The sequence below is a fragment of the Mus caroli genome, unplaced genomic scaffold (genome assembly GCF_978045245.1).
Source record: "Mus caroli unplaced genomic scaffold, Mus_caroli_1 scaffold_11, whole genome shotgun sequence".
Lineage (NCBI taxonomy): Eukaryota > Metazoa > Chordata > Mammalia > Rodentia > Muridae > Mus > Mus caroli.
Window position 1 is genome coordinate 11092396 of NW_028227266.1, and position 22195 is coordinate 11114590.

Below are 22195 nucleotides of genomic sequence, written 5' to 3' on the forward strand. Positions count from 1 at the left end.
TTGTTATGTCTCCTTTTTCATTTCTGATTTTGTTAATTAGGATGCTTTCCCTGTGCCCTCTAGTGAGTCTGGCTAAGGGTTTATCTATCTTGTTGATTTTCTCAAAGAACCAGCTCCTTGATTGGTTGATTCTTTGAATAGTTTTTCTTGTTTCCACTTGGTTGATTTCACCCCTGAGTTTGATTATTTCCTGCCGTCTACTCCTCTTGGGTGAATTTGCTTCCTTTTGTTCTAGTGCTTTTAGGTGTGTTGTCAAGCTGCTAATGTGTGCTCTCTCTAGTTTCCTTTTGGAGGCACTCAGAGCTATGAGTTTTCCTCTTAGAAATGCTTTCATTGCGTCCCATAAGTTTGGGTATGTTGTGGCTTCATTTTCATTGAACTCTAAAAAGTCCTTAATTTCTTTCTTTATTCCTTCCTTGACCAAGGTATCATTGAGAAGAGTGTTGTTCAGTTTCCACGTGAAGGTTGGCTTTCTATTATTTATTTTGTTATTGAAGATCAGCCTTAGTCCATGGTGATCTGATAGGATGCATGGGACAATTTCAATATTTTTGTATCTGTTGAGGCCTGCTTTGTGACCAATTATGTGGTCAATTTTGGAGAAGGTACCATGAGGTGCTGAGAAGAAGGTATATCCTTTTGTTTTAGGATAGAATGTTCTGTAGATATCTGCCAGATCCATTTGATTCATAATTTCTCTTAGTTTCACTGTGTCCCTGTTTAGTTTCTGTTTCCATGATCTGTCCATTGGTGAAAGTGGTGTGTTGAAGTCTCCCACTATTATTGTATGAGGTGCAATGTGTGCTTTGAGATTTACTAAAGTTTCTTTAATGAATGTGGCTGCCTTTGCATTTGGAGCATAGATATTCAGGATTGATAGTTCCTCTTGGAGGATTTTACCTTTGATGAGTATGAAGTGTCCCTCCCTGTCTTTTTTAATGACTTTGGTTTGGAAGTCAATCTTATCAGATATTAGAATGGCTACTCCAGCTTGTTTCTTCATGCCATTTGCTTGGAAAATTGTTTTCCAGCCTTTCATTCTGAGGTAGTGTCTATCCTTTTCTCTGAGATGAGTTTCCTGTAAGCAGCAAAATGTTGGGTCTTGTTTGTGTAGCCAGTTTGTTAGTCTATGTCTTTTTATCGGGGAGTTGAGTCCATTGATATTAAGAGATATTAAGGAAAAGTAATTGTTGTTTCCTGTTATTATTGTTGTTAAAGTTGGCATTTTGTTCTTGTGGCTGTCTTCTTTTAGGTTTGTTGAGGGATTACCTTCTTGTTGTTTCTAGGGCGTGGTTCCTGTCCTTGTATTGGTTTTTTTCTGTTATTATCCTTTGAAGGGCTGGATTCGTGGAGAGATAATGTGTGAATTTGGTTTTGTCGTGGAATACTTTGGTTTCTCCATCTATGTTAATTGAGAGTTTGGCTGGGTATAGTAGCCTGGGCTGGAATTTGTGTTCTTTTAGTGTCTGTATAACATCCGTCCAGGATCTTCTGGCTTTCATAGTCTCTGGTGAAAAATCTGGTGTAATTCTGATAGGCTTGCCTTTATATGTTACTTGGCCTTTTTCTCTTACTGCTTTTAGTATTCTATCTTTATTTAGAGCATTTGTTGTTCTGATTATAATGTGTCGGGAGGTATTTCTTTTCTGGTCCAGTCTATTTGGAGTTCTGTAGGCTTCTTGTATGTTCATGGGCATCTCTTTCTTTAGATTTGGGAAGTTTTCTTCTATAATTTTGTTGAAGATGTTTGCTGGTCCTTTGAGTTGAAAATCTTCATTCTCATCCACTCCTATTATCCGTAGGTTTGGTCTTCTCATTGTGTCCTGTATTTCTTGGATGTTTTGAGTTAGGATCTTTTTGCATTTTACATTTTCCTTGATTGTTGTGCCGATGTTCTCTATGGAATCTTCTGCACCTGAGATTCTCTCTTCCATCTCTTGTATTCTGTTGCTGATGCTCGTATCTATGGTTCCAGATTTCTTTCCTAGGGTTTCTATCTCCAGTGTTGCCTCATTTTGGGTTTTCTTTATTGTGTCTACTTCCCTTTTTAGGTCTAGTATGGTTTTGTTCATTTCCATCATCTGTTTGGATGTGTTTTCCTGTTTTTCTGTAAGGACTTCTACCTGTTTGATTATGTTATCCTGTTTTTCTTTAAGGATTTGTAACTCTTTAGCAGTGTTCTCCTGCAATTCTTTAAGGGATTTTTGTGCTTCCTCTTTAGTGTCTTCTGCCTGTTTATCAGTGTTCTCCTGCATTTCTTTAAGTGTGTTATTAAAGTCCTTCTTGAAGTCCTCTATCATCATCAGGAGATATGCTTTTAAATCCGTGTCTAGCTTTTCCGGTGTGTTGGGGTGCCCTGGACTGGGTGAAGTGGGGGTGCTGGGTTCTGATGATGGTGAGTGGTCTTGGTTTCTGTTAGTAAGATTATTACGTTTACCTTTCGCCATCTGGTAATCTCTGGGGTTAGTTGTTATCGTTGTCACTGTTTAAAGATTGGAGTAGAAGCTGTGTTCCACTCACCAGCAGTCCCAAAATCCTGCGGCGGGGGTCGTGGGTAGCTGGCGGGTGTCAGGCAACCCTGCTCTCCTGCTACCCCGGCGCTCATCCGGCCGGATGAGGCCTGTGGCCCTACTCAGGCAGGTTTCTGCTTCCCTAACTAATGCAGTCTCAGGTCCCGCGCAATTGGATTGGAGCAGAAGCTGTGCTCCACTACCCGAAGTCTTAAGATCCTGTGGCGGGTGTTGTGGGTAGCTGGCGAGTGTCAGCCGACCCTGGGCCCCAGCTGCCCCGGTGCTTTTCTGACCGGAAGAGGGTTGTGGCCCTATGTAGGCCGGATTTCTCTCTCCCCAACCAGAGCAGTCTCAGGTCCCGCGTGATTGGACTGGAGCAGAAGCTGTGTTCCACTCACCAGCAGTCCCAAAATCCTGCGGCGGGGGTCGTGGGTAGCTGGCGGGTGTCAGGCAACCCTGCTCTCCCGCTACCCCGGCGCTGATCCGGCCAGATGAGGCCTGTGGCCCTACTCAGGCAGGTTTCTGCTTCCCTAACTAATGCAGTCTCAGGTCCCGAGCAATTGGATTGGAGCAGAAGCTGTGCTCCACTCACCAGAAGTCTTAAGATCCTGTGGCGGGTGTTGTGGGTAGCTGGCGAGTGTCCTGTATAATTCTTTTTGTTTCCACTTGATTTAGCTCTGAGTTTATTTCCTGCCAGTTACTCCTCTTGGGTGAATTTTCTTCCTTTTGTTCTACAGCTTTTAGGTGTGCTGTCAAGCTGCTAATGTGTGCTCTCTCTAGTTTCTTTTTGGCGGCACTCAGAGCTATGAGTTTTCCTCTTAGGTCTGCTTTCATTGTGTCCCATAAGTTTGGGTATTTTGTGGCTTCATTTTCATTAAACTCTAAAAGGTCTTTAATTTCTTTATTTCTTCCTTGACCAAGTTATGATTGAGTAGAGTGTTGTTCAGCTTCCACGTGAATGTTGGCTTTCTATTATTTATGTTGTTATTGAAGATTAGCCTTAGTCTGTGGTTATCTGATAGGATGCATGGGATAATTTCAGTATTTTTGTATCTGTTGAGGCCTGTTTTATGCCCAATTATATGATCAGTTTTGGAGAAGGTACCATGAGGTTCTGAGAAGAAGGTACACCCTTTTGTTTTAGGGATAAAATGTTCTGTAGATATCTGTTAAATCCATTTGGTTCATAACTTATGTTAGTCTCACTGTGTCTCTGTTTAGTTTCTGTTTCCAGGATCTGTCCATTGATGAGAATGGGGGTGTTGAAGTCTCCCACTATTATTGTGTGTGGTGCAATGTGTGCTTTGAGTTTTACTATAGTTTCTTTAATGAATGTGGATGTCCTTGCATTTGGAGCATAGATATTGAGAATTGAGAGTTCATCTTGGAAGATTTTACCTTTGATGAGTATAAAGTGCCCCTCCTTGTCTTTTTGATAACATTGGGTTGGAAGTTGATTTTATTCAATATTAGAATGGCTACTCAGCTTGTTTCTTCAGAGCACTTGCTTGGAAAATTGTTTTCCAGCCTTTTACTCTGAGGTAGTATAGTATCTGTCTTTGTCCCTGAGGTGATTTTCTTGTATGCAGCAAAATGTTGGGTCCTGTTTATGTAGACAGTCTGTTAATCTGTGTCTTTTTATTGGGGAATTGAATCCATTGATATTAAGAGATATTAAGGAAAAGTAATTGCTGCCTCCTGTTATATTTGTTGTTAGAATTGGGATTCTGTTCTTGCGGCTATCTTCTTTTAGATTTGTTGAAGGATTACTTTCTTGCTTTTTCTGGGGCATAGTTTCCCTCCTTGTGTTAGAGTTTTCCCTTTATTATTCTTTGAAGGGCTGGATTCGTGGAAAGATATTGTGTGAATTTGGTTTTGTCATGGATTATTTTGTTTTCTCCATCTATGGTAATTGAGAGTTTTGCTGGGTACAGTAGCCTGGGCTGGCATTTGTGTTTTCTTAGGTTCTGTATAACATCTGCCAAAGATGTTCTCGCTTTCATAGTCTCTGGTGAGAAGTCTGGTGTAATTCTGATAGTTCTGTCTTTATATGTTACTTGACTTTTTTCCCTTACTGCTTTTCATATTCTTTGTTTTGTGAATTTGGTGTTTTGACTATTATATGACGGGAGGAATTTCTTTTCTGGTCCAAATATAGAGTTCTGTAGGCCTCTTGTATGTTTATTGGCATGTCTTTTTTTAGGTTAGGGATGCTTTCATATTTTTATATATATATATATATATATATATATATATATATATATATATATATATATATACTGGCCCTTTGAGTTGGGAATATGTGCTCTCTTCTATACTGATTTTCCTTAGGTTTGGTCTTCTCATTGTGTCCTGGATTTCCTGGATGTTTTGAGTTAGGATCGTTTTTGCATTTTGCATTTTCTTGATTGTTGTGTCCATGTTTTCTATGAACTCTCCTGCACCTGAGATTCTCTCTTCCATCTCTTGTATTCTGTTGCTGATGCTCTCATCTATGGTTCCTGATTTCTTTCCTAGGATTTCTATCTCTAGAGTTGTCTCCCTGCGGGTTTTCTTTGTTTCTACTTCCATTTTAGATCTTAGATGGTTTTGTTCAATTCCATCACCTGTTTGGTTGTGTTTTCTTGTAATTCTTTAAGGTATTTTTGTGTTTCCTCTTTAAGGACTTCTACCTGTTTAGCAGTAATCCCTGTAATTCTTTAAGGGATTTTGTGCTTCCTCTTTAAGGACTTCTACCTGTTTAGCAGTGTTCTCCTGTATTTCTTTAAGTAAACTATTAATGCCCTTCTTAAAATCCTCTACCAGCATCATGAAATATGATTTTAAATCCAAATCTTGCTTTTTGGGTGTGTTAGGGTATTCAGAACTCGCTGTGATGAAAGTACTGGGTTCTGATCATGCAGAGTGGTCTTGGTTTCTGTTAGTAAGATTCTTATGTTTGCCTTTCGCCATCTGGTAATCTCTGGTGTTAGATGTTCTAGCTGTCTCTGACTGGAACTTGTTCCTTCTGTGATTCTGTTAGCCTCTCTCAGCACTCCCTACAGGCAAGCTCTCCTCCGGCAGGGAAGGTGTACAGAGGTCTGGTGCTCAGCTCTGCCTCCTGGCTGAGGATAAAGGCCCGAAGGGACTTTGTCCAGGAAGCTCTGTTGCTTCTGTGACCCGCCGCTCTCCTGCGTGGACTGATCTCTGAGAGACCCAGGATACAAGATGGCAATCTCGCCTGAGTCCTGGGGTCAGAGCCCTCCCTGGAGGCCAACTCTCCTCTCTGTCTTATCTCCTTTAATACCTTTGTAAGTCTGTCAAAATACAAATACTGCTACTGTCACCTCAAAAAGATTGGGCGAAATAAAAAAAAATGATGAGGCTTAATTTATTGTATTCACGGGCTCCATTTTCCATACTCCATGGTTACTATTCAGCAGATGCCTAATAAAAGTCACTTGACATGGGCACTCCTTAGAAGGCAGTGTTCTTGACAGGCAGCTTGTACCTCCAGTAGGCACTCACAGAAGGTGACGAACGTATAGCTTCCAGAGCTGTGTGTTACCCAAGTCATCTATATGTCTGCTCCACAAACCTCAGTGCTCCATTTCTTGTCAGGTACAAATCAAAAGCACAGCAAATCAGTGGCTTTTCCTGATTGTTTTTGTCTTTAAATGCCAGTATTTTCTGTGGACATTCAAGTTAGGAGTGTACAAGAAGTGTGCATATAGATAAATATACTCAGCAGGAAGGATTGGGCAAGATCAGTAAAGGTTATATTGTGACATAAATCCTAAATTGTGGGATTTGGCCATAAAATCCAGCAATATAACTCACATTATGACTTCAGTGTGGCCTATGATAAATTGGGCATGGCATTATTAACGTTGTTCTAGTTACTTTATTCGGCATGGAAACTGGGATGGTAGTGGTTGTATCCAGATACTTACAAAGAGCAGCAGAGGTTCTTAACTCCCCTAACACAACACTCAATGAATAAATTACCTTGAATTATAAGTTTTAGATCTGCTCCAAGTGAGTCTGTGAGTCTTGTGCATGACTTAACACCAACACATTCTCCCTTTGGTGTAAAGTATACTGGATTTTATAGCACACAACTGAGAGAAGCCCCATGCATACATCTCCTCTCCTTCACTCCTGCCCCTCAGACCCAACTGCTTGTGTATTTTAGGTATTTATTCTGTTCTTCCTGTGCTTTTAGGCTTTTTCAGTTTCAGATCCCATGAACGCCATCCTACAATCAATGTGGAATGTATTCTGTGATACTGCATCCCCGACTGGCCCTGAGCCCTCATCTCTTTATCACATTTCCTGCTTAAAATCTTGAATCTTTGCCACATAAAATTGATCAGAGCTGATTTGTATAGTGAACAATGACTGCAATACTACTTGTTTATAAATTTCCATTCTTTTTCCTTTTCTGTATATTCACTTCCTGATTCATTCCTAGAAATGTAAATCTAAATCCCAAAGCCAAGTAGGTCACTGAAGCAGAGTTCTCCTTTCAGAGATATTCTTCCTGGAGCCCCATGCTTGCTTGAAGCTGAACCAGTGGTCCTAGGTAGTTGGACAACCTGCATCCTGATGTCTTTCCTCCTCCGTCCTCCATGGGCTACCTCTCTATTATGTTAGGTCCCTCCGGCTCTTCCTGGCAGGCTCCATCCATTATACTCACTTGCTTTGGCAGGGAATATCCACTGGGAACATCCCTGGAAACTCCATAGAGATTAAAAGTCTCCAGAAGAAACACACCGGACTTTGAAGATGGCATCCAGGAAGAATATCCAACAACCTGCACTGGGCATTCATAAAACCTTTTCTTAGTAAAAACATAAAAGATGCTGAGGAAAAGCCATTTGTAACTAGAATTTAAGCCACTGTTGCCTCTGCAATCTCACCACAACCATAGCAGAGCTAGATGACAAAACTTATCTAGATCTTCCAAGGTTAGTGTCTACCATTTTTGCTGCAGTAGATACTATGCAATGAATTCTGGCTTCAGCTCTAAGTAAGGCAAAAATCATGTCAAAAGTTTCCTATGAAACATCAACCTTGGAGTTATTGGGTTGCTATGAACACCAAACCTGTTTGCCAAAGTTTGAAATCTGAACTTAACTTGTTTCTATGCTGCTGCTTTCATTTTGAGAATTCTGAAGACATTTTTCTACCGGTGTCTTTTCAAAAATCCAAGAGCAACCTTTTGCTAATCCTTCTATAAATTCTGTGTACACTTTGAGAATACTCCTCTGATCATTTTCAACATGTCTGTCAGGGTGTGAATGATGAATTTGATCTGCTGTAGGTATGCCTTTCATAAACTCCTGTTCTGCGTTGCTGCATTTCTTTCTCCCTCCATTTCTCCTTCTCTCCATGTGTATGTATAATCTATCATTTGGACACCAAGCCTCATAGCTGAGCCTTTCATTTTATTACCTGATTTTATTTTCAACAGTTTGTCGTTTTCTTTTAGCCAAGTCTCCCATCATTTTTTGGTTCCAGAAACTACTTTGGCTGTGTGAATGTTCACTGTAGATTAATTGCTGAAGACTTCTCTTCTCGCTGAAAGGGTTAAATTGTTTTGAAGTTCCATTTGCTCTCTGCACTGCATCTTTTCTCTCTGTATTCACGTTATGGGGATGTTCTGGTTTGCCTGTATCAGGTTAAATGGATTTAAGAAGAGGCACTGAGTTAAGAGCAGGCACTGTTGCTCCAATAGGAATCAGGAAACACCTGGCAATATCTAAAAGTGAGTCTAATTAAAAGACTTGAAATTTATACTTGTTTTGAGGTAGGACAGGGTTTCTCTACATAGCCTTGGCTGTCCTGGAAGTGCTGGGATTAAAAGTATGTGTCATTATGCCCAGGTAGGTTTTTAAATAAGTAACTGGGTCCCAGCAATTTGTGGTGTCTGAGAATTTTATTGGGATTTTTGTTGTTGTTGTTGTTGTTTGCTTGTTTGCTTTCTGAGACAGGGTTTTGCTGTGTGGAACTAGCTCTGCAGACCAGGCTGGCATTGAACTCACCATATCCAGTTCTTCTTCTTTTAAATAGATACACTAAAATAAAAAATAAGGTGTGGTAATTGATGCTGTAATCTCAGCATTCCAAAAGAGGCAAAAGGACCCTGAGATTGGGGTAACCCAGGCTAACTGGTGAGTTCCAAGGACAGGCAGGGCTACACTGTGAAGCCCTCTCTCAACTACACAGAGATCAGATGACTAACAAAGCCTTCAGTCCAACCAGTAAAAAATGGTAGCTTCTCCTTTATCATTTACTTCAGGCAGTTTTTAAAATTTTATTGAGACAGAATTTTCATGTTTAGGTGTCCACTTCAATGCTATTAAATGCTGGTTACATGTAGTGCTGTACAATCAGTCATCTCTGAAATCTAATTGTAAGGTTTATCAGTCACTCCAAAACACATGTTTCCATCCTCAGCCCATTCCCACTCACACCAGAGCAACTCTACTGTTTCAATTTCCTATTCCTGATATCAAACGTAAGTGAAACCTGTAATCTGTGGCCTTGTGTGCCTAGTTTCTTTTCTACTGCAAATTCTTGAGATTTGTGTTGTATTACATACCAGCATTTGGTTTCTTTTTATGACCAAATAGTGTTCTACAATGTACAGATAGACCACATTTTACTTCTCCATTCATCAGTTGATATAAATTTGGGTTTTTATCACTCTAAGGCTGTTAACAATGCTGTTATGAACATTCATATACATGTCTGTCTTGGATACCTAAAATTGCTGAACCAATTGACAGCTCTGTTTAACATTTTGAGAAATTATTACACTGTTTTCCAGAAATAACTACATTTTTTTTCTCCCACCAAAGTTATCAGGGTGTCAGTTGCATAGACAACCTCTCCAATTGTCTTCTCTCTTAGAAAAACTCCAGGGATATCCATCCTGGTTGTAACATGCACTTCCTTAGTAAGACTAGTTACATTGAGGATCTTTTCATAGGCTTATTGACCATTCTGCATATTTTTAAAGAAATTTCTGCTCAAATCTTTTGTTTTATTACTGAATTGTAAAAAAGTTCTTTTATCTTGAGTATGTCTTTTGAAGTGCATATGTTTTGATCTTTTGGAGGGGGTGTGCCTAGGACTATAATAGCTCAGTCTCCCAGCTGCTGGGATTACAGGAATGTGCTACAACACTCAGCAAAAATCTTAAAAAGTCCAATTTACCAATGTTAAATGTGTTGCCCAGCACTGGTGCTGTGCTGAGGCACTAATTACTGTCTTATCTGACATCATGAAGCAGTTGCTGTCTGGCTCGGATGCTTTAGTTGACCTTTAAGTCTATGGTCTCAATTGAAATTAATTCTTGTGTAGGAATCCAAATTCATTCTTTTGCACATGGATATCCAGTTACTTCAGCTCCATTTTGTTTTCTGAAGATTATTCATTTTTCCTTGAGTTGCCCTGAATTTTTTTTTAATCTGCCTATCATAAGAGCTTTGGGAATTTGTGTTCCACTGAATCTGTGCATGTCCGTGTCAATATAGTGACCCTGCTGGCCATCCTGAAAAGATACTGATACAACAGGTGTTTTTGTTTCTTCAGTGATCTAGGTGTACTTGTGAGTCAGCATCTTGGGCTGACCATTTTATCGATTTATCCCATTATTGTTCATGTACCAACATTTTTCACGTTTCAGCCTATGAATTATGATGGTAGTTAATACTTTAAAGTCAGTCGTCCAGCTGAACTACTTCTCCTGTTAACTTGTAACCTTTCAATGTTTGGATGGTCAGAAAATTCTGACCATTACCTTTTCACAAATACCTTACTACTGACCAACAACCTCTATTTTAATTATAGGTCACACATATTTTGGAAAACACTAAATGTAATTAAATTTATTATTTTTCCACTTACTTCTTTGTGTTTTGTTTAAGTAGTCTACCTTCTAGAAACCATGCATGTATCTTTTTATTTACTTATTTTTCTCAGTGGAAATCAGAAGAGGAAATACATCAGTCATAAATTTGGATAGCAATAGCTAATAGAACACAATTCAGAATTTGAAATTCCCCATAAATGGTCAGATGCTAATCCAATTAATCACAACATTTAGATTTTAAATATATCATAGATTACGGAGATTTTAGTTATAGATTTAATTTTCTGCTGGATTAATGTTTGTTTCTCATGGGACTCTTTCTAGTTTTCTGATATCTTTGCATTCTGACTCTTATGTAGATACAAATGAATAAAAAATTTGAAGCTATGATTCACATGTGAGAACATGTGGTCTTTGTCTTTCTGAGCCTGGGTAAGTCCACTTAATATATTTTCCAGTTCTATCCATTTTCCTGACAACAGCCTAATTCCGTGTTTCTTTACCGTTGAAAACTCCAATGTGTATATGTCCCACATTCTTATTATTAATTCATCTATTGATGGATGTGCAGGCCGATTTATTTTCCTAGCAATTCCTTTTTCTCACAGGCATAGATGAACAAGTAGCTTTTTAGATACTCAGTCCTTTGAGTGCCTAGAGATGGAATCACTGTGTCATATGGAAGCCCTAGGTTTAGGTTTTGAAATAAAATCTTCATATCTCATAGTGACTGTATCAGTTTGTACCCCATAAACAGTGAGTGATGGTCTCTCCCTCCCCGTCTCTCTCAGTCCTTTCCAGCAGTTTTGTTATTCTCCTGATAGCTATCCTGACATGGGGTGAGACCGAATCAGAGTAGTTTTAATCTGCACTTCCCAGATGGCTAAGGATGTTAAGCATTTTTGTTGTTGTGTGTTGTTGTGTGTTGTTGTGTGTGCTGAGTACTCTGTCAGATGTATAGTTGGCAGATGTCCTCCCATTCTGTAGGCTGCCTCTTCACTTACTAATTTTGCTGTACAGAGAGCCTTTTGATTTCTTCAAGTCCCATTTGCTGATAATTAATTGTCCCTATTTTCTGAGCTACTGGAGTCCTTCTCAGAAAGTTTGTACCTATTGCATATATGGTTTTGGGTTGGTTTGTTTGCTCTGTAGTATCTTCAGATTTTGGAGTTTAACAGTGTGGGTTTCAGTCCACGTATAGGTGATTTATATGGATCTAAAGGTGAGAGATAAGGATCTAGTTTTTATTCTAAATATGGAAATCCAGTTTCCCCAGTACCTCACTGAAGATAATGACTTTTCTATAATTAACACTTTTGCCAAAAATCATGGAACTTAGCTGTGTGTGTTCATGTCAAGAGTTTTTGTTGTTTGTTTCCTGCTACACTGATATACATCTCCATTTTTGTGTTGGCACCTTCTTTTTTGTTTTTGTTTGTTTTCCACACAGGTAAAATACTGTGTTTAGGAAAAACAAATCTGAATTTCTGGTCTTTGCATTTTCTTTTGCTTTGTTTTTAGAGGTGCCATTTCTTAATTTCCCATCTACTCCTTCCTTTGTACATACCTATATGACTCCTCTGCTTTATCTCTATACTACTTAACATTAAGAGTTGGCATACAAAATCTCACCATCTACAATCATCCTCTTTGCAAAATTTGGCTTGATTTACAATTATACTTGAGCAATTTTTCTAGAGTAAATTCAATTCACTCCTGATGCTCTGAATTAGTATTATAGTGAAATAACAAACAAACAAACGAAAATTGGAGCCATATTTCATTCAGCTCTTTGAGCATACTTTAACCATGAAAGTGATAGGTGATATCCTATTTCCTTACACTCTAAGAAGCTTTGGTGTGTGTGAGTGTGCGCAAAATACAAACATTTCTTGATTTTAGATTCCTTCTTAAATATTGTTTGTATTGTTTTAACTGAATATTGGGTTTACAATATTTCATATATATTATTATAGTTCTGTTGCTCATAACTGCTCTTTTTTGCTTTGGAACTTGACACAAGCCAAATTCTTGCTAACTAGACATATTCATTAATGTTGCCTGACATAGTAAAAATCCTACATTCATTGCAGATTATAATAAGAGTTGTTCTAAACTTTCATACTATCATATCCTACCATTTATCACCTAATCTGAGACCATTTTAAATATAAAGGAACCTAGGGATGACAGTATAAACCAGAATCTTATTGATACATCTAGTTAAAAAGCAATAGAAACACAGAATTATATTTTCCCAAATTGCAAAATACATTTTTTCAAGTATTATAAATCCTTCAGAAAGTTGACCAGAGTATGGCTTTTTTCCACAAGTGTCAAAATTTTAAAATATACAGAATATATTCTACTACTATAAAACAATGAAGTGAAATCAGAAAGTAATGACAAAAAAATTAGAAACCCCCAAATTTATAAACTGAAAATATGTTTTTAATAAACCCTTAATAAGAATGAACTAAAACGTTAAATGTGGAAATTCATCCTATATAAATGAGAATGAAACTACTACTTTTCAAACCTGTGGTATGCTGGTAAATAATATTAAAGAAAAGTTGAAAACCTTAATTAAAGAAATAGCTAAGGCAGGAGGCTAGGAAATTATATGAACTACACAGGCATCAATCTTACACAGGCATCAACCTAAAAATATTATTTTTTGAAAAAAAACTTTAAAAAACTAACTAACTAAATAAATAAATAAGACCAGAAAGCAATGAAATGCAAAACTATATAAAATAGAGTACAGAGAAACCCAAACTTTTGAGAATTTTAATAAGCTTGAAAAATCTTCAGTGAAAATGATAAAGAATAAAAGTATAAGCCACAAATACCCAGCTCTGGTGACAGAGGTCACTGCTGACAGATAGCCAGCTCTGGTGACAGAGGTCATCTGTGTAAAGGCTGGTGACACAAAAGAACTGAAAACAGAAAGAGAAAGAGAAAGCAGGAAGAAAAAAAAGAAATAAAGAGAATGGATAATTTTACTAATGCACATTTTAAATTAAAGGAATAGATTTCTAGAAAAATATAACAGACACAAGAAATGAGAAGATTGACTACATTCATAACCATCAAAGAAACTGAAGTAGCAGCCAAACTCTTAGAAACAAAATTCCAAACTCAAGATGGCTGTACCAGGGGATTTTACCAACCATTAAAACACAAATGTAATTCCAATCTTGGCAAACTTTCCCAGAGAGCAAAAGGTGTGCTTCCTAGTTTGTACCATGGCACAGATCCTAACGACGAGAAGAAAGAAAACAGTATCTCTTTTGAACACTGACACAAAAACTCTAAATAAAGTATGAGCACCCTGACTCGAAGACTAGGGGCACTGGTGGCTTACTCCAGCAAAAAACGATTAGGTAAAACCTTAAGTCTATTTATTACATCCTGACAGATTAAAAGGATCTCAGTGCAGAAGAGGTACTTGATCATTTGAAAATGTCTGCACATACACACTAGTGCTAGTCACGCTCTGGTCTGAGAAGCTTCTCTTTGAAGCAAGCAGCAATAACTGCAAGGACTTGTAACTAGTCCAGAACTGAGAGTAAATGGCTGTTGGATGCTCAGCCCTAGATCACCTATATCTCCCCTTCCAGGCTCAGAAAACATGGTGGAAGGGGCAGGAAGAATGGCAGACAGTCGCAGAGTATCAAAGAATAATCTTCAAGCATAATATGGCTTATACTCTTGAACTTAAAAGCTGTGATTACCTGTGCTGGACCTACACAAGATTGGATTTGTCAACATCCTGACAGAGAAGAGATCGGGACTCACAAGGTCCCATCCCTCTCTGAAGATCTATAGGTAATTAATGATTTCCAGGGGAAGGAAGACATGTTCTTCAGTGGTATAGCCACTGGTAAGAATCCCATGCTCCTGTAAGCAACCGTAGTGAAACTCACTGGGTCACAAAATAAAACAATAAGTAGATGTTAAAGTAGAAAAGAGATTAGTTGGGAAGTGGAAGTGGAATCAGTAGGAGGAGAAGAGGTGTGAACATGACCAAAATACACTATATGCATAGATGAAAATGTCATAATAAAACCTTCTATCAAATTTATGGCTTTAAACATAGTTTTCAACAACCTAAAATAGTAAGAAAAGTATCATAAAACATACCATTGCAAACCATCAAAACTGTACTCAACAGTAGTAAGTTAAAAGTTTTATCTTGCAGATCAAGAAAAAAATAAGGACGCCTGGGGTCAGAATCTTTATTCAACATTGTCCTGGAAGTTCTAACCAACACAAGGCAAAGAAAAAGGGAAGACAGAGTGAAAAGAGACTGGAAAAAAAAGAAACACATTATTATTATTGGTAGATAGTTTGTGTATAAAACTATTCAGAGTAAACCACTTGAATTAACAGAAGAGTTTGGTGAGTTCTCTGAATTTAAAATAGGTATATATAAAAATCAATTATACTTGTATACATCAGTTATAAATGATCCAACTTTAAGAATATCATTGACAATAGCATTAACTATTAATGAGAGCTTGTGGCATTTCTATGAGGCAGTAATGTAAATATATTCAGAGTAGTATCCTGATATACTTTTGAAAACAAAGATAATCTAAACAAATGAAAAGAGGAAAGACAGGGACAAAAAATGGAGCAGAGACTGAAGGAAGGGCCATTGGAGGACTGCCCACCTGGGGATCCATCCTGTCTGCAGACACCAAACCCTGACACTATTGCTGATGCCAAAAGGTGCTTGCTGACAGGAACCAGGTGTGGTTGTTCCCTGGGAGTTTCTGCCAGCAACTGACCAATGCAGATTCGGAAGTTTGGAGCCAACCATTAGACTGAGCTCAGGGGTCCCCGGTGAGCTCGCAGAAGGACAGGAGGAGCAGAGGGGAATTGCAATCCCATAGGAAGACCTGGCTGGACCACCTACTGCTCTCGAGGACTAGACCACCAACCAAGGAATGTACAGGGAGGGATCCATGGCTCCAGATATATATGTAGCGCAGGATGGCCTTGTTTGACATCAATGGGAGGGGAGGCCCTTGGTCTTGTAGTAGGGGGATGCTGGAGCAGTGGGATGGAAGTGGGTAGGTGTGTGGTACAGCACCCTCATATAGGCAAAGGGGAGGGGGGAGACAGCAGATGGAGGATGAGGAGTTGTGGAGGGTAAACAGGAAGGGGGATGTCATTTGAGATGTAAACGAATGGAATGATTAAATTAAAAAAGAAAAAATATATACTTCATTCCTAAATCTGAAGACTCACTACTATAAAAACATCAGTTCTTAAATTTGCAAATGTAATATTATTTCAGTTAAAATTCCAAGTGTAAAGAACTTGACAGTTAGCTCCTGAATATATGAAGGGCAAAGAGACCTTGGAACACAGGAAGAAGTAATAAGAATTGTTTAACTAGACGTCAAGACACCATCACATCATGAATAAAATGAATGCTTGGTGACCTGAGAAGTCTTTAGAAGGTACTAACAGAGAATATGAGTATGATTTCGAAGAACGAACATTCTCGAGTAAAAAACAGCATGCACTTAAGAAAAAGGAATCATAAATTAAATCCCCAAATGGAAGATTCCCATATATCAAAATCAGTATCAAATATTTTCAAATGAGAAGCTAAGAAGTAGGAAGTGGTATGTGCAGCATGAGTAAGAAGCAAGAATTACTACCCAAAGCACTAAAAACTCAAAAATCTGTAAGGAAGAGACAATCCAATAGGAAAGTAGTTAGATTTATAGAGTCCATTTTTACAGTTAAATTCCACACAGCCACACAGTGGGAGGGCAAAAGAAAAGGTGAGATTCATTTATACACTATTTAAATAGAGAGAGCTCATGGTGGACAAGCCTGAGTTCCTTTACATATTAATTCATGGGCATTTAGGCGGGGCTGGGGAGATTATTCAATCAGATTGCCTGAAGGACAACCCTAAACTCACACATAGGCTTGTGGTCACATGCTTACATTTCTTTACTAGGAAAAATAGTCACCTTTTTTTTTTTTTTTTTTTTTGAGCTATCAGGTTCATAGATGATGGATTTTAGTAGAAAGAGGGGAATGATTCAATTGGTAGAAATGAAGGGAGATTTGATTACAGTTGTAATTGGATTGGGGTAGCCTGACCTAACTAAAATTTTGATGCTATACATAAAGAAGCCTGCTCATCACGTGAGTTTTCACTTAAGAGACTATCTTCGGAAAGGAATTCCTTTCTCTGGGTCTTGTATGTTTTCTTTTAAAGTCCAGACTGGGGTAAGCAGAAGATAAGTTACCTTTCCTCTCTCAGACTGTGGATGTGTGCAGTAGAAGAGTGCTTACCCGTCACCTCACATACAGCAGAAAAGATACACAGATAAAACACAACCTTCTACAGCAGGACCTGAGCTCTTCCTATTAGAGCTCATTCATTCATCTGTTCACTCATTTATTTGCAAAAGTTTTACTAGGCAAATGCTAGTGATAATCAGTTTTAAATGTTTGGCCTTTAGCACTAAGCATGCCCTTATGGAACTTATTGCACATGTTCTGCATAGAGGTGGAGAGAAAGTAATTTTAACATAACACAAGACCACAAACATGCAGAATGCTGGAGACAAGAGTACAGGATGATAGAGGCCAGCAGGAGGAACAGCTCCAGCTTTAACCAGGGCTGTCACAGCTGGCTTTGTGAGTGAAGAGAGACTTTTGCTGGCCCCTGAGCTAAAGCTCTAGAGCAGAAATAGCTGTGTCCTAGCAAGAAGGTAGGTATGGTGTAAAGGCCTAAGGGTTGAGCCTCGGAGGCAAGCAGACTAGGACATGGAAACTTCTGCAACCCACTCTATGAATGGCTTGCCTTCTCCTGTCAGGGTAATGTGGTGCCACTGCATCTTCACTGTTTGACTGGGTGCCCTTTTTCTCAATCCCATTCAAATGTTTGTTTTTTCATAAATTGCTGGGAACACAATACTGAAATGTGATCATTGAAAAATTGAATCATATGTTTTTAAGATTTTATTTTATAAATATACACATATTTTATATAGATACATATTGTCTTGGTCAGGGTTTCTATCCCTGCAAAAACATCATAACCAGGAAGCAAGTTGGGGAGGAAATAGTTTATTCAGCTTACACTTCCACACTGCTGTACATCACCAAAGGAAGTCTGGACTGGAACTCAAGTAGGTCAGGAAACAGGAGCTGATGCAGAGGTCATGGAAGGGTGCTGCTTACTGGATTGCTTCTCCTGGCTTGTTCATCTTGCTTTCTTATAGAACCCAAGACTACCAGCCCAGATATGGTCCCACCCACAAGGGGCACTCCCCCTTAATCACTAATTGAGAAAATGTCTTACAGCTGGATCTCATGGAGGCATTTCCTCAACTGAAGCTCTTTTCTCTGTGATAACTCCAGCTTGTGTCAAGTTGACACAAAACCAATGAGTACAACTGACCCCTTGTCAAGTTGACACACAAACACATCACTATTAAGCCTCAACCCTTAGTTTCTTATTCATCCCCAAGATCTAAATAACTTTAAAAGCCACAAAGTCTCATGTGCAATTTTCTACATATTAAAATTTTCAATCACTTTAAAATATCCAATCACTTTTAAAATTCAAAGTCTTTTTACAATTAAGTCTCTTAACTGTGGGCTCCACTAAAATATCTTCTTCCTTCAAGAGGGAAAAAATATCAGGGCACAGTCACAATCAAAAGCAAAGTCAAACTCCAATTGTCCAATGTCTGGGATTCAACTCACAATCTTCTGGGCTCCTCCAAGGGCTTCGGTCACTTCTCCAGCCATGCCCTTTCTAGCACACACCTTGTCTTCTAGGCTCGAGCTGCCAGTATTCTACTGCTGCTGCTGTTCTTGGTGCTCATCTCATGGTACTGGCATTTCCAAAACACTGCTGTCTTCCACTGCAACTAGGCTTCACCAATAGCCTCTCATAGGCTCTCTTCATGGTGCCAAGCCTCAACTCCTTTGCATGACCCCTTCAAGTCTTGGGTCATCAATTGCAACTGAGACTGCACCTTCACCAATGGCCTTCTGTGGCTTTTCACAGTGCCGAGACTCAGCTGCTCTTCATGACCCCTTCATGCCTTCAAAACCAGTACCACCTGGGTAACTCTTACACATTACCAAGTCCAGCCACAGCACAAGGTTCAATCTTGGCTATTTCTGGAATACAGCCTCTATGCTCGCAGAAAACAGTTGCCAGATTTCACCTCAGTGATTCTGGCCTCTTCTTAATCACTGCTAATTTCTTAGCTCCAGCTAACCAGCATCAGTAGTCCCAGTAATACAAAGGTTTCATTTTATTGGTTCTGGAATCTTGTTAATCACAGCTGATTTTTCAGCCCCAGCTAACCAAAACCACAAATTCTTTACAACAAAAACAGGGCCCTGAAAAGAGTCTTTAATCTTCCCTCTGAAATTTCACAAGCCAGACCTCCATTGTCTGCACTGTTCTCAACATTATCTTCCAAGTTCCTACACAACATCCCACAGAGCTCTTAACACTGAATGGATCTTCTAGCCCAAACTTTCAAAGTCCTCCCATAGTCTTCCCAAAAACATGGTCAAGTTGTCACAGGAATACCCCCACTATGCTGGTACCAGCAGCCATAGAGCTCAAGTTGTAGAAAATCAAACTGAAGCCCTCATTATAAGGTTGGCTGAATTACAGTGAAAATTCAGGTCTCAGCCTCAGTGGGTGTCAGCAGTTATCGTAAGGGCATTAATTGGCAAAGAATGGGATCCTATAACTTGGGATGTGTGGGAAGACCCTGTTGAAGCTGAGAATTTTGAATCTTCAGATTCTCAAGGGTTTGCCTCACCTGAGGAAGTAGTACCCTCAGCCCCCCCCTTAAATAATGCCTTTCCCACATGAGGAAATTAATCTCTCAGAGTCTGATAAACCAGCAGTGACTTTCACTGCAGAAAACGCCAGACAATATTGATGTTTCTCAAGGCCTACCAATAGTTTCTTCTAGACCTATAACCAGACTCAAGCAAAACAGGGTCCTAGAGGGGAGGTAGAAGGTGTAGTCCATGAGGAAATGAACTATACTACTAAGGAGCTTAATGAGTTTGCTAATTCATTCAAGCAGAAGCCTGGGGAATGTGTGTAGGAATAGATTTTAAGGGTGTGGGATAATGGTGGAAGGAAGATAAAACTAGATCAGGCTGAATTTATTGGCATGGACCCTCTGGAGATTCTAGGTTTAATATGGAAGCTCACACAGCTAAAAAAGAGGTGGCAGAAGTTTGTTTAAATGGTTGGCTGAAGTTTATCAAAAGCCTGATATAATTCGGTGGCTTAGTGTTGACGAAGGGATTTTTAAGGCTTAGGGAAATTGCAATGCCAGAGTGGATATATTGTATAAAACCTAATCTTCCACAATGGGAAGGTCCAGAAGATATGCCCTTCACCAGCCCTATAAGACACAAACTGGTGAGAGGAGCACCAGCACATTTGAAGAGTTTTGTTCTTGCCCTTTTCCTTGTACCAGACCTTAGGGTTGGAGATGCTACTGTTCAATTAGATGAATTAAATTCTATGGGTTTAATTGGGCCCCAAAGTAATAAGGGCCAGGTGGCCGATTGAATCTCCAGAGACAATGTGATCATAGTTATTATAATAGACATTGTAGAGAAAACAATGTTTATAATGACATACCCCATAATGGTCAGCACAGGAGAGGTGAAATTTATTATTTTTTATTATTATTTTGGTTTTTTAAGACAGGGTTTCTCTGTGTAGCCCTAGTTGTCCTGGAACTCACTCTGTAGACCAGGCTGGCCTCTAACTCAGAAATCCTCCTGTCTCTGCCTCCCAAGTGCTGGGATTAAAGGTGTGTGCCACCACTTGCCCAGCTTGAGAGGTGAAATTTATAATGGCATGACTCATTTGGACCTTTGGTACTGGCTAATCAATCACGGTGTTTCCAGGATTGAAATAGATAGGAAGCCTACCGCATATCAGTTTGATCTGTATAAGCAGAAAAATTCTCAAACAAATGAAAGAAAGGCTACATTGGATCATGGCAGAAGGCATTCTCAGTCCACTCAGTGAATCAATTTCCAGACTTGAGCCAGTTTGCAGATCCAGGACCCCTTAAATGAAGGGGTGGCCAGGTTCCCCTGAGGAAGTATCTTGATAAGACACCTAAAAGTTTTGCTGTTAGCCTTTCTCCAGTCCTTCCCCAGAGGGACCTACAGCCTTTTATAAGGGTAACTGTACACTGGGGGAAAGGAAACAATAAGATTTTCTGGGGGTCTATTGGATACTGGTTCTGAGTTGACACCGATCCCAGGAGACCCCAAGAAACATTGTGGCCCTCCAGTTAAAGTAGGGGCTTATGGAGGACAGGTGATTAATGGAGTTTTGACTGATGTCTGACTTACAGTAAGTCTAGTAGGTCCCCAAACACATCCTGTGGTCATTTCCCCAGTTCCAGAATGGATAATTGGGATAGATATACTCAGAAATTAGCAGAATTCTCACATTGGTTCTCTGACCTGTGGAGTGAGGGCTATTATGGTTGGAAAGGCTAAATGGAAGCCTTTAGAGTTGCCTCTGCCAAAGAAAATAGTGAATCAAAAACAGTTTTGTATTCCTGGAGGAATTGCAGAAATTACTGCCACTATCAAGGACTTGAAAGATGCAGGGGTGATGATTCCCACCACATTTCCCTTTAACTCCTTTCTGGACAATGCAGAAGAGATATGGATCTTAGAGAATGACAGTTGACTATGGAAAACTAAATCAGTTAGTAACTCCAATTGCAGCTGCTGTGCCAGATGTAGTTTCATTACTTGAGTAAATTAACCCATCTCCTGGCACCTGGTATGTGGCTATTGATCTGGCAAATGCCTTCTTCTCAGTACCTGTCCATAAGGACCACCAGAAGCAATTTGCTTTTAGTTGGCAAGGCCAGCAGTATACTTTTACAGTTCTGCCTCAAGGAAATATTAACTTCCCTGCCCTGTGTCATAACTTAGAAGGAATCTTGATCATTTGTCTCTTCCACAAATTATCACATTGGTACACTATATTGATGACATTATGCTGATTGGACCAAGTGAGCAGGAAGTAGCAACCACTTTGGATTTGATGGTAACACATATGCATATCTGAGGATGGGAAATAAATCCAACCAAAATTCAAGGACCATCTACCTCAGTGAAATTCTTAGGAGTACAGAGGTGTGAGGCTTGCAGATATATTTCTTCTAAGGTGAAAGGTTATTTATTGCACCTGGCACCTCCCACCACCAAGAAAGAAGCACAATGTTTAGTAGGTCTATTTAGATTCTGGAGACAGCACATTCCTCACTTGGGTGTGTTACTTTGGCCTATTTACCAAGTGTCTCAGAAAGCTGCTAGCTTTGTGTGGAGGCCTAGAACAGAAGGCTCTTCTACTGGTCCAGGCTGCTGTGCAGGCTGCTCTACCACTTGGACCATATGATTCAGCAGACCGATGGTACTTGAGGTGTCAGTGGCAGATAGAGATGCTGTTTGGAGCCTCTGATGGGACCCTTTAGGTGAATCACAGAAGAAACCTTTGGGATTTTGGAGCAAAGCTCTACCATCATCTGCAGACAACTATTCTCCCTTTGAAAAACAGCTCTTGGCCTGCTATTGGGCCTTAGTGGAAACTCAATGTTTGACAATAGGACACCAAGTTACCATGGGACCTGAACTATTGATCATTAGCTGGGTGCTATCAGACCCTCCAAGTCATAAAGTAGGACATGCACTGCAACAGTCTATTATCAAATGGAAGTGGTATATATGTGATCCAGCCAGAGCAGGTCCTGGAGGTACA

The 22195-nt window shown here is 39.5% G+C and overlaps 1 protein-coding gene across 5 annotated transcripts in view; it reads right to left on the reverse strand.

Moving 5' to 3' along the window:
• The window catches only part of Kdm4d (lysine demethylase 4D), a 46944-nt gene that overhangs the window by 17330 nt on the left and 7419 nt on the right, over nt 1-22195 (reverse strand). The window contains exons 1-3 of one of the 5 annotated variants that reach the window (XM_085844402.1): nt 14518-14651; nt 7947-8163; nt 7189-7305 (exon numbers count right to left, since the gene is read on the reverse strand). The exons of 2 other annotated variants lie outside the window; for them this stretch is intronic. The gene's annotated coding sequence lies outside the window, so the exon portion shown is untranslated. Of the gene's footprint in view, nt 1-7188; nt 7306-7946; nt 8164-14517; nt 14652-22195 lie in introns of those variants that run through there. 2 more of the 5 variants (XM_029481055.2, XM_085844403.1) reach the window with 2 other exon arrangements.